The sequence below is a fragment of the Dermacentor andersoni genome, chromosome 9 (assembly GCF_023375885.2).
Source record: "Dermacentor andersoni chromosome 9, qqDerAnde1_hic_scaffold, whole genome shotgun sequence".
NCBI classification, from domain to species: Eukaryota; Metazoa; Arthropoda; class Arachnida; order Ixodida; family Ixodidae; genus Dermacentor; species Dermacentor andersoni.
Genome location: NC_092822.1, coordinates 62684273 through 62696565, shown reverse-complemented (window position 1 = coordinate 62696565; position 12293 = coordinate 62684273). Strand labels below are relative to the sequence as shown.

Below are 12293 nucleotides of genomic sequence, written 5' to 3'. Positions count from 1 at the left end.
TTAGATACATTTATTGATACTAAAGGGAAAGGTCGAGGGAGAGGCCGGCGTTGCGACCTTCCCGGAGACGAGGCCATCGCCCCACAGTGTGAAACGAGTCGCATAGAAGTGGAGCAACGACGCGGACGCGCGCCTTGGGACAATGAAAATCGCGAGCGGCGACCCCAAACAGCCGATATTTCACGAGAACACCGGCAGGTCTCCGCGAGCGCGTCCCAAAAGCTCGGCGACGGTATGTGGCCGTCGAAGTGCCGCCGCTTTGACTTCGGGCGCGACCCGGTGGGCGGGGGGCGATTGCCCCGAGTCTCGAGAGAGGTTCGCCCGAATTTATTTCGTTGTGGCCGACTCGGCCAGGCACAGGAACGAAATACAACCGAGGGAGCGTAACACAGACGTCTATCGGGGGGGGGGGGGGGGGGGGGGCAACGGTCCCGACGTGCACTTTGTAAGGGGTAATAAAGTATGTGGCCCTGCAGTGGATCTCACACTTTATTAGCTCCCGCTTCCCAGCCATTCTCCGCGTTTTCTTCTTCCTTTCTTTCTCTCTTTCTCTTTCTTCCCTTCTTTCCCTAATTCTCCGATTCTTTCGCTTTGTTCGTTCTCTTCTGATTCTTTCAATAGACTATCCATTGAGGCTACACTGGGTTGGAAAACGTTTGTTTTGGATTTTGCCTTACCTTTAGCGTAGAGTTTCTTCTCATCGACATCTTTTCGACCCAGGTTATCTTCTATCTCGCCATGGTTCCTCTCAACCAAGGAAAGTGTAACAAGTCGAGACACGAAACAAGATTGAATTTGTGTTCTGAAGCTCCTTGGAGCTAAAATGGATCCTTTATAGGTCCAGTGACTGGATGCTTCGGTGTAGGCGAGTAGAAATTATTTGAAGAGATGTGTTACTCTCCTTTATATATATATATATATATATATATATATATATATATATATATATATATATATGATCATTCATGTGCGTCCGTCTTGCAAGGACTACATTGGGGTCTGCAGTGTGTAGTAAATAAGAAATCGCGGTTGTGAGTGTTCGCAGAGAAACGCGCTGATTAATTAATAAATAATTATGGGGTTTTACGTGCCAAAACCACTTTCTGATTATGAGGCACGCCGTAGTGGAGGACTCCGGAAATTTCGACCACCTGGGGTTCTTTAACGTGCGCCTAAATCTAAGCACAAAACGCGCTGATGCGAAAGCCTACGACTTTGTATTCTGCCGAAATGTGCAGAATTCTTGCAGCAGGGAGTTACAGTGTTCATTAGTATGCATCGCGTTGGTACTCGTTAATTTTCCCTACAAGGGTCTGCAACCACACAGTGTTCATCTGCATGATGAAATCAATACAATCTCTAACGCCGCTGTATCTCATTAAAGAAAAAAAACGCTATATAAGGCGATGCGCTTTAAGCAGCAAGCGAAATACTTTTCGTAAATAGTTTCATGTACAAACGCCTCATTCTGCATTATGAGTTATTTCTTTAAAAAAAAAAGAAAATAGGTGTCTAGGCTTCATTACAAGGTTTCCCCGTCGACATTTCGCAATGTGACGAAATACGGCCAAGAGGCAAGGAATACAGGAAAAACGAATGAAATGTGACCTCCACTGAGGGCAGGCTGTAACGAGCTGATGACATATATGACCAATGACAGCATGGCCGTGATTGTGCCGGGCACCCGGCGACAGCGTCAGACAAGGTTCATCGGCATAATTGGTCTCTCGTAGCCAGTCTGACACTCGACTAAACGCTGAGCTGCTTGTATACTAGCCGAACATGCCAACTCGTGGCTCTATAGGACCGTGAACGACCGCACTCATCATTTCAGGTTGAACTGACGATATCGTCTCTAAAGCGCCTCCCGACTTCCTGCTGTTACAAAGTTTTTTCGTTTCTTTTATTTTCAATCTTTCGCTTCATTGCCAACGACCTCAAGCAATTTTTATCTATAGTTTGCTAAAAAGAAAGACAAAGTGATTAAAAATTTTCTCATTTCCCGATGAAAACTGCCGGGTGTCCAGACACTCGCTTCGCTGCGCGAGAGTAGATGAAACGGGATCGTAATAGCGCGGCTGGACACGACAAACACTGGACCACACGCTGAACCCTTCAGCTTTCATTAAATGGCCGGCACTATCTATTAACAAGTAGCGCTATTTCGCGAGAGACTAACAACAATAAAAGCACTCACGAGCCAAAGAGTGACAGCTTCGACAAACGATAGCAGTGGCAAGGTATACACGAGTCTATCGAGCGCGAGTTTCGATATCAGTTTTCTTTTCGTTAACGGCGTTATTGAGGCACCCAAATGTCATTCACAGGAGCTCTCGAGGCGTCTGAGACGTCAGTGCGGGTCTATCGCTAAAGTTCCGTTAGTTTCGAGGGGCTGGGGGCTGACCAAACAGGCGCTGCTCCACATATCCACTCCTACTGGCGGCAGCGACCGTCACAGTATACCATCGTACTCTCTTTGAAAGCCAGCTGAGGACGCCATAAGTAAACAAGCGACAAAGTGAAGCTATAGGTACATACCCGAGAAACCATGGTAATAAGAAGGCAATTAGAAAGGTGGGTGGGAATAAGGGGAGAGCGTGCGATAATAAAAACTGGACCTGCTTCCCTGTCGGCTTGCTCAGCTTGATACTCGATATTAAAACGAGAATCAATGAAATGTCACGCATAGGGCGCAGCGCAGATACGCGTCGTACAAACTAATGAAAGTCATATCATAAGAAGCCAACAAACACTGACACCTAGGACAACATAGGGGAAATTACTTGCGCTTAATAAATGAAACAAAGATACGATAAATTAATGGAAATTAAAGTGGATGAAAAAACAACTTGCCGCAGGTGGGAACCGAACCCACAACCTTCGCATTCCGCGTGCGATGCTCTACCGATTGAGCTACCACGACGCAGTTTTCCCATCCACTTTCTTGGGTATTTATGTGTCCTAGTAGAACCCTGGGAGTGTTAGCCAGCGCCACCACTCACAGACCTTGGCGGCGGACGTGGAACGTCCTTTTTGCCGCAGGCGTCGCGAGAACGTGATCTTTTTGGGTGAAGGCAACCGGTCAATAAACCCACATATGCTACCTGAAGACATCAATGTTGCCGGATTCGAGACCCTCGTTATGTAATAAACGAGAAGAAAGGGGGTTAACTGAGGGGCCCGATTTTTATTAGTCCTATCATAAGAAGCCAACAAACTAATGAAAGTACGTCATCGATTCCAGCGTCTCACAGAAAGGTTAAAAACGCACTCGTAACGCGAGTAGCACCTGCGGCTGTATAATATTTCTGTAGTCCGCTGTGTAATAGGAATGCGTACGCGTATAATAACGATGATATTGGTGTCTATCAATGTGAGATATGTAAACGACGGCGTACAGAATACACTGGACATAACTTCATCATTTACGCAGACTAAACACCAAGGCGATGTTTCTTTTTTTTTTTTTCATTCTAAGAACAAGAAACCACTAATGCACCGGGCTGTATGACCGTCTGTGACTGACTCAGTGATGCACGCTTGTGTGCGTGACAGTGAAGACTGTGACCTCCTTTCTTCCTTCTCCTCTTTCAATTCCCTTTCCCGCTTCCCCAGGGCAGGGTAGCCTACCGGGCTTAGCCTGGTTAACCTCCCTGCCTCTCCCTTATGTCTTCTCTCACTCTCTGTTGACGCTAACAGATGCATACTTTTTGATGCCAAGCCAATTCACGTAGCCAATGAATTCAGATCCATAGGTGTTATATTTTCTAGTGTATTGTCCTGAGATCATCACGTTCAGCATAGAGCTGAAGAAGCTCACATATGAAGATGGGGTTTTTTGTCACAATTTCCGTACGCGGTTCCAGTGCGTGTAAAACTAATTAATCTATAATTCCTTTTTCTTATCTCACCGTAGTGTCACTTGGTATGGGGGAAAACAACGCATACAAACAAGAAAGCGAAAGAGACTCTGCAAAAAAAGAGCTACGAGGGTTATCATGATCTGCCCGTAGAGATTAACAGGGAGACCTTCTTTCCACGTGCGCGTATGTAAGCATACATAGCGTGTGCGAACTTAGGCTGTTTCTTGGCATATCGATAGACATGGTGGGGTAGCCGCCCAGCTCTATTACAGCATGTGTCACAAGCAGCAGAAGACCAACAATCCACTCAACGCGGTACCTGGAACAAATGTGCGTGCTATACTCGCGAACAAACTACAGAAAGCAAAAGTTATCCTGCACTCTTCCAGTGTTACTGAGAAGAAGAAAAAAAAGGTGACCACAAACGCACGGCCAGAAGAAACCACAGTTCAGAACATTATTGACGCTTCTTCGGTATCGTGAAGGCATCATATCCGTGTTCTCATTCGTTAGTTTGTTACTTAATTTGGTAACCACTCCTTTGACCCATTTTTCCTGCATCGGTTATGGCGAATATCTTTGATACATTCGTGTTAAACAACGCTATCGTATACCACCGCCTTCTGCGCTGAGGAGTAGTGAGTCGAAGGCCAGTCAAGCTGACCGGTTCAAGAATACTTGATTTTGAATAAACTTTGAAACGTGGTGAATAAATAACCACACATATCTTTATTTGTAATGACGACCTCGAGGCCTGCGAAGGGGTGAGGCAAAGTATACCGCTCGCCTCATGTCAGTAAGTCCTACCGTTTCACCGGACAGCTATCGCGTTTTATTCTATTTGCACACCTTTTACGCATCCGGGTAAGGCGTTTCATAAAATGTAGAATTATGCAAAGTGGTGGAGTTGGGGGGGGGGGGGGGGGGGGGGGGATGCGCAAGAAAAAAGAAATGCAAGCTTATAAATTCAGATAGCCCAGCCTAAGATGTAACGTTAATGCATTTGAAAAAAAAATTCATCAAAATCATCCATGCAACTAGCAACACCCGCAAGCTGATTCCGTAGTGTTATTGCCGCCAGAAGGGACGATGATTAGATAGGTTTGTTAAAAAAAAAACATAATTACCTTTAGTGGATGACTAGGTGATACTAGGTGATAAGCAGGATGGAGGGCGTATGCGCGATAGCGCAAGGAAATAAAGTACACCTTGCCATTGCCGACTTCAGCGCCTATTACCGACTACGCGTAAAATACTACAAACTGTGTTTCATTAGTCGTCGAAGTTATGCGCAGTGCGAAAGAACAGCCGCCACGTGCGTCACGCCTTTAAATTGAATTCTGGGTTTGTCACGGGCCAAAACCATGATTCGTTTGTGAGGCACGCCGTAGCGGGGGACTCCGGATTAATTTCGACCACCAGGGGGATCTTTAACCTGCCCCCTAATGCTTGTTGGCGCAACCCACCGCCCCGTTCCAAAGGGGACGCTCATAACATCCATCCATCCAAATGCACTGGACACGGACGTTTTTTCTCCCCTCCCATTTTCCCTTACCCTCCTTTCCTTTCATTTACACTTCTCTCCCTCTCTCTCTCCCCCCTCTCTCTCTCTCTCTCTCTCTCTCTCTCTCTCTCTCTCTCTTTCTCTCAATATTCCTTCAGGTCTACCAAGAGCTCCACCCTGGGCAGCCAGTTAGGAACCAACTATCCCGTTTCGAGCACTTCAGTGTACAGGGCAATGCTCTTGCGAAACAGGAAATGCGCAGGACAGCTGTCGAAGTCGCAGCAAAATCCAGCGTTCGAGCGCACCATGAACAGTGGAGGCCAACTATCACTATTAAAAAGGAAAGGCAGCCCGTCCCGGTTTTCGACTGCTAGGCACCCGATCCCAAGTGAATGCAGCGGTAGCGTGCCAGAAGTAAACTCCTTCCAAGCAGTTAGGCCACGACCACACGTGGACTTCTTTCGGGCCAAGACCAACTGACCCTTTCAGCTGGTCGCCACGCGTTATGATGATGATTTTCATACTATGGCACATACCCGCGACGGGGGGATTGGCCAAAAATCGGATGGTACACACGGTGCCAACCCCAGCTAGATCTTTGAAATGATCACTGCGTGTTGATGATTGGGATTCACAGCACGTACCCAAAGCGGGTGATCGGCCAAGAAGCGCGTTGATCGTGACAGTGATGTTCACGCTACGGCCCATAACTTCAGCGGGAAATTTGCCGAGACACGTGTCCGTGTGTATATTCTGGTTACGGCTGGCTGATTCCGCTTGTGGTTATGTGTAATAGTATGGAAATCATAATCATCATCGACCCGCGGCGATCACCTCAAAAGGCTAGTTGGTGTATCAGAAGCGGGTGGTACATATCGTGCCAACACCGCCTAGCTCCTCGAGAGGACTGCCCCGTGTTGATGGTTACGATTCCCATACCATTGGCACGTACCCACACCTGGACACTGGCCAAGAAGCGGCCGGCACATTTAAAGTCAATAAGAAGAAAATAAAGAAATACAAACCTATATAATATACGTCACGTTGCGTAGCGCGGGTACACGCGAGAGCGCGTGCTCGTGCAAGTTTCCATTGCGCCAAATACACGCCAATGAAATCGGCAAACTTACAGCATTTCATTACACCGCTTCACACGCTTCGCTTCTCGTAGATTATAACCTCCGCGTTGGATCTGCGGAACTTTATTTTTCTCGAATAGGGTAGAAAGAAAGCGAGCACGTGTAGGATCTCATATTAAAAACAAAAATCCAGCATATTCAACGTGTTGGAATCTGCATACGGTGAAGCCTCGTGTGAGTGCACAAGAATTGAAACACGAGTTTGTGTATATTGAATGTCCGCACAAAGTGACATGGAAGCCACTATTCTGGCATCGCAGAGAGGCATCCTGCCGCTGCCGCGGATGCTCGGAGGCGAGCGCCCTCTGGTGATGGTGCAAGGAACCAAGCGGTGCGCGCAGCGTGAGTCCTCCGCTGTTATTGTTTAGCCTGTTCGGCTAGAGAGCAGCCATGCAACACCCACGGTACCCCCCCCCCCCCCCCAGAAAAAAAAAAAAAAGACGGGGAGGTTCGCAGAGAAAGGCTTCGCTTTTAAGATAGAGAATTCTGCGACAATGTGCGTCCTCGTTCTGAAAGCGCTCGGAGGTTCGTACTGGCTCACAGCGCTAGAACGCTAGCATGCGTATAACTTATGAGAAAGAGACGAGCTACGAAAATTTCTGTCGTTACGACGGATTCACGAAAGTGTGATACGCGAAGGTACGTCATTGAATATATGCAGTAGCACGCCAAGGGGATTGGAGAGGCTGACACCTATAGCGTATACCTATTAAAGTATCTCTTTTTCTCTCTAAGAATATAAATGCTTTACATATGAGGTCTTACGAAGGTCTTAAGTTGGTTTATAAACAGAAACTAAGTTATCACGGCGTAATAATAAGCGTAGCCTCGCACACAGCACCAAATGGAGTATTTTTCTAAACGTGCGCAACATGGCGAGCTAACTCACGTGAACAGCGAATGCTTGGGACGCAATATGGGAAAGAAAAACCAACGCATTGGACACCATTGACGTTCATATGGCGCACGAAATGTGCTAATTCATGCGCATTGCGCAACCCATTAGGTTTTCTCACGTGAAAGGCACGACTACATCTTTATGTATGCGGAGCTCTCCATACAGAACATCAGAAAGTTCTCAGAAACTGTGGTGGCTGTAGCGACGTGAATAACATCGCTCCTATTTATGGACAACTTGAAGGCTTTCCAGAGTTGTTTTTTTTTTTCGTTTGACATGGCAGCCGACTTTTTATCGCAGCTCGAGCTCTGGGACTGTGCTTTTGGTCCTCATACCGTCGATACACATACCTATGCAGAGAAAGCTGTTGCAACAGCCCAAGGCAAGAGACATGAAGGATCGACCATAAACACCTACTGCCGTTTTCCTCGGCACCGTTCCTTCGAAGTCCTTCCTCAAAGTTCGAAATCCTTCCTGGACTGCAAACATGCCACGCATTCTCTATACAGTGCACGCAAACTCTCCCAACTGCCACCTCGTCGCTCACTGTCACAAACCGTTTCCGTCGTGAAGTGTAACCAACAGGACATCCTGTCTTTACTTCCTTCCTCTCTCGTTCGGTCCACATCTGCAGAACGGAATGGGGTACCATCCTCCGCCGCCGTGCGACGCCCGGTGCGCAAAGTTGCCATGGTAACGGCCATGACGTGCATCCGAGAGATCGAATAACGGAAGTGACCACGTTGTGGGTGAAAGAAATGAAGCCACGTTGCAGCCGGTATCGAGTTGGAAAAGAACGGCACGCGTTTGCGTCATCTCGTTCGCATTCTTCAGTCGCGCGCTTCCGTTCACGCCAACGCACGAGACCAAAGGAAACTGAACTATTCTGATTGATGAGTAGCCGCGAAAGTCTCGAACAGATCGAGGCACGCGCGCTTACATCAGGCTTCGTTTATTGGCGGGACACACTTTGTTCGCCCGAGAACATAACCAGTGTTTTAGGCTATCGCCGCGTGATTTACACGCGGGGAATAATCAACAGGGGCCGAATTTACAAAACAAACTGCTCTTTGCCATTGGGTGGTCTTGCTCGCGAATGATATGTCCATCATCAGGATTGGCTATAAGACGCTCCTTCGAAAAGTTCTAGCATAACGACTTCTTGTGTTTGTGAACATGGGCCAAGTTCTTTATTTTACATACCAGAGCAATAAATTGCGATGAAGTGGCCTCATTAAAATCTGGTATTTCTACCTGATGTTCTCAGGAAACTATCTCTTAAGCAACAAGACAAAGGAATCGAACCTATAGATAGAAGCAAAAAAAAGAAAATCTGCGATTGCATGAGTCGATGCCAAGACAGCAGCTTAAAGATCGGTATGCTCCACTTATGTAGCATCGATAGAGTGGGTGAGCAGTAAGTTCAACTTCTCTGTAAGTATTCATGGCGGGGGTACAATCTGTCCATGTTCAAAATAAGACGCCTGCGGCGTCTTATATTTGTTTGTCTCCTGTATGTCCTGCAAGTGTTGCACTGCTCACGGATTCGTCTCCAAGCGCTGCATCGCGTATCCGCGACATTTTGGAGTTCGCGCTGTGAATTGACGTTTTCCTCCCTCTTGAAAGTGTAGGCTTAGGATTACTCTATCTCCTCGTCAGGCAAATTGCTTCTCGTCTTTTCTTTCCATTCTTTCTTGCGGGAAGCGCCGCAGCTCCGACTAGTTCATTATCTTCCTCGTGTAGTCGTGTCATCAGCTGTCGAGTGCGTTCCATAGGCTCCTTGAGGCATCACAAGGATGTCGTTGAATCATTTCTTTTCTTGAAGGCCGGATTCAGCCTCGAATACATGTTCCCTACGAGTCTCAGATCGAGTTTTGATATAGCAATGGATGCAATTTTCCAGGATTCGGGTCAGCCACATGAGGATGTTATTAGGCGGGCCCACTGAATGTATCTACCTCCTGGAATTACAGTTTTTAACTGCACTCGGGAACGTCTCCTGTTACATCCTGGTGAAATTTGAGGGGCTGCTTTGTGACGTGGTCAGCCAACTGCTGATTCTTTCTACGTGGCCGAGACCATCGGTCAGTGTTTTATCGAAACCGGTCGACGTTCGTGTTGCCCACTTCTCTTCTCTTGTGTCCTGTCTGCACGCCTCACCTTTATTGCAAATCGAGTGTTTTATAGCCTGCAGAGATGCTATATTTCGATGTGACATTCTCCGAGGGTCGCTTTGCAATGATACAGACGTCACGCCATATTCAATTAGGCTTCTACCCTTTAGAAATACTGGCGGTTCTTCATACAACAGTTCATGTTGTTGCGTCGTGTCTCTGTAGATCTGTAGTCTCTGTAGATCTGAAACTGTGGCATCGTCCTGCCGAAAGCCCGTGATCTGCCAGATCCTTCCTCGACGAAAGTGCAGCTTATGTCAGAAGTGTGCAGGCTGCTCGGCTACTTCCGCCAGACTGTATGCACTTGTTCGACGCACGTGTGTGTTTACCTGAGCTTTAAGTGTGTAACGATGTTCGCTCGCCAATACGTTGTCAGCTTTGTTTGCCTTGTAGTAAAGAGATTTATTTTAAAAGGCGGAGTGGCTTCGGCGGAGTGGATTCGGGCCAATCTGTTCGTCGTAAGTTCGAAGGGTCGTGCAATATTCAGAATTTTTTTTTCGGTTTCATCGCAGAGGATTTTGATATTCCAGCTACGGTATAGGCGGACACCGGTGGATATCAAAACGACCAGGGGAATGACCGCCTAAGAGCCGTCGCTAAAAAAAACATGTCTGCATGTAAAAGAAATATATCTGGCCCGGAATGCACAGTGTCGATATTGTAATCAACCTCGCACTCCAGGCTCTCTCATTCTTTGTCGTGACGCATTTTATTTCTGGGACATCTTCCAACGAATCATCAGAAAAGAGCTTGCCCATCACGTATTGCTGTGTTCTGGTCCTTCAGTTCAAAGAGACCACGAATAATAAATCATATGATTCATCCATGCGACTTGAACTGTATTCGTCATAGACGAGCCGCATGACCAACGATCACGCTGAGCCACCTCGATCGTCACAGTCTGTCTTTCGAGAAAACGCTCTTTAAGTGTCGTAGCATGGTCGACACCTTTGATATCGTTGTGAAGTGGCTTCTGCTTCTCGACGCTTCTGTTTATTTGCCTGATTTCTTTATTGCCCTTCAACTCTTTAGAATGATGTCTGTTACTCGTCCGTGTGTTCGTATGTAAGGTTAATCATGTTTACGCTACGTTGCTGACAGCATGTACATGCAGCGAAGACATAGAAAGAAATAAGGTGATAGCTTAATGTTAAGAGCATCGGGTTATTGTGCTTGCTTTGGGGACAAAGCTCGCCAAAGCTTTTCCGGTGTTCGTTTACCTTTCTTCTCTCTATTTTTTTTCATGAGGCCCGACACGATTACAACAAGAACCTACCTACTTGCCAAATATTGGCGGTGACCTTATATGGAAAGTTTCCCGCTCGTCACTGCAAGGAATGTTAGGGTGCACTTCACAGTTCTAAGTAGGTCTAGACTTATTTGGGATGGAACGCAGTTGGGTATGTTTCAATTATTCGTGGTACACACCTCAAAGGTTCTCGACTAAAACCGTCACTCACGACTAAGAACACGCGCCTGAGAGACCTACGCATGCTGTATCATCGCAAGTCTTTTCAGTCGCAGTATTATGCAAAGAAACGTCAGTTTTCCTTTTTTTTGTGTGTGCAACGCACGTGTCTCAGAATTGTAAACTTCACTTGTCGCACACCCGGCAGTGCAGGTCAGTTTCTTTTTTTAAGTTTCTTCACGCCCCACTACTCTTCCTGGTCGTTCATTTTCCGAGACAGCGACCCGCAAGTCTTCTTCTGCGAGCTTGAGCTCGCTTGCACGGCAAATCTTTTTTGTTCCCTCCAAGGCTCTGATCTCTATCCAGGAGAGAGCGCCCGGGGCTTTTACTGGCGCACATTATCTCGCAAAAGCTGCCATGCAGCGACGATTCCCGAAGCCCTTTAAACCTGCCGGCATATAAAAGTGATGAACCACCAGGCTAACGTATAATAGAGCTTCTCTCCTCATCTTTCAGCACATTCTTTCTTTCTTTTTTCCACATAATATCGTTTTCTTTTTCTCACTTAGTTGTGGCCGGACATTTTGGCCCTTTAATATCATTTTCCTTTTTTTCTTGAAACTTGTTATTCAAGAGAATCTGTTGGCCCAGTTCGTACATCTCGAGGGCCGCATACTTGCGCAAGCACATTCTTCAGAGTCGCGTGGCATAGTCAGGCATCAGAGCGTTTTAGAATCGTCTCCCAAAACAATTTTCTATGTCGTCTTGAATAGATACATAATTACTAGGAAGAGACACAAAGGAACGGAGAGATGGGAGGAAGCTTGCACGAAGTATTCTACCGCGAGTAAATTCGATTGCACCGAAAAAGCTCCGGGCAAGTAACGTACGGTAGGTTTCACTCAATGAGATGTCCCGTCCTTAACTTACCGCGCGGCTTATTACTGCCACTTGAAAACTGCCATCCACTCCACTTACAGCACGAAGCTACGAAGGAAACCTCTATGGCTTTCTCAGAAAGAGATCTGCGCATTTGAAGCAAAATAATTCCTGGTCCGGGTGATCAAACCTGGAGACCTAAGCCGTGCCAAGCTGCTCGCTCTACCATTTGAGCTAACAGATAACAGAGCGATGGAGAATCGGTAGATAACTCGAATCACTTGTGACACGCAATATGGCAAATTATTTATGCGGAAGTCCGCAAGGCGAACAAAGGCTCGCAGAAAGATAAACTTTATCGAACGAGATTTTAGCAAGAAGCTACCGGCACTTAGGCGCGAGGTTCTTTCGCCGTAGTTAAATACACT

General features: G+C 46.8%; 1 protein-coding gene and 1 non-coding gene across 3 annotated transcripts in view; one reads left to right on the top strand and one right to left on the bottom strand.

Moving 5' to 3' along the window:
- The window catches only part of LOC126528573 (corticotropin-releasing factor receptor 1-like), a 274062-nt gene that overhangs the window by 160581 nt on the left and 101188 nt on the right, over positions 1 to 12293 (top strand). The gene's annotated exons all lie outside the window — the stretch shown is intronic.
- TRNAP-CGG (transfer RNA proline (anticodon CGG)) lies at positions 2851 to 2923 on the bottom strand. Its single transcript has one exon. It is a non-coding gene; the product is annotated as a tRNA-Pro (tRNA).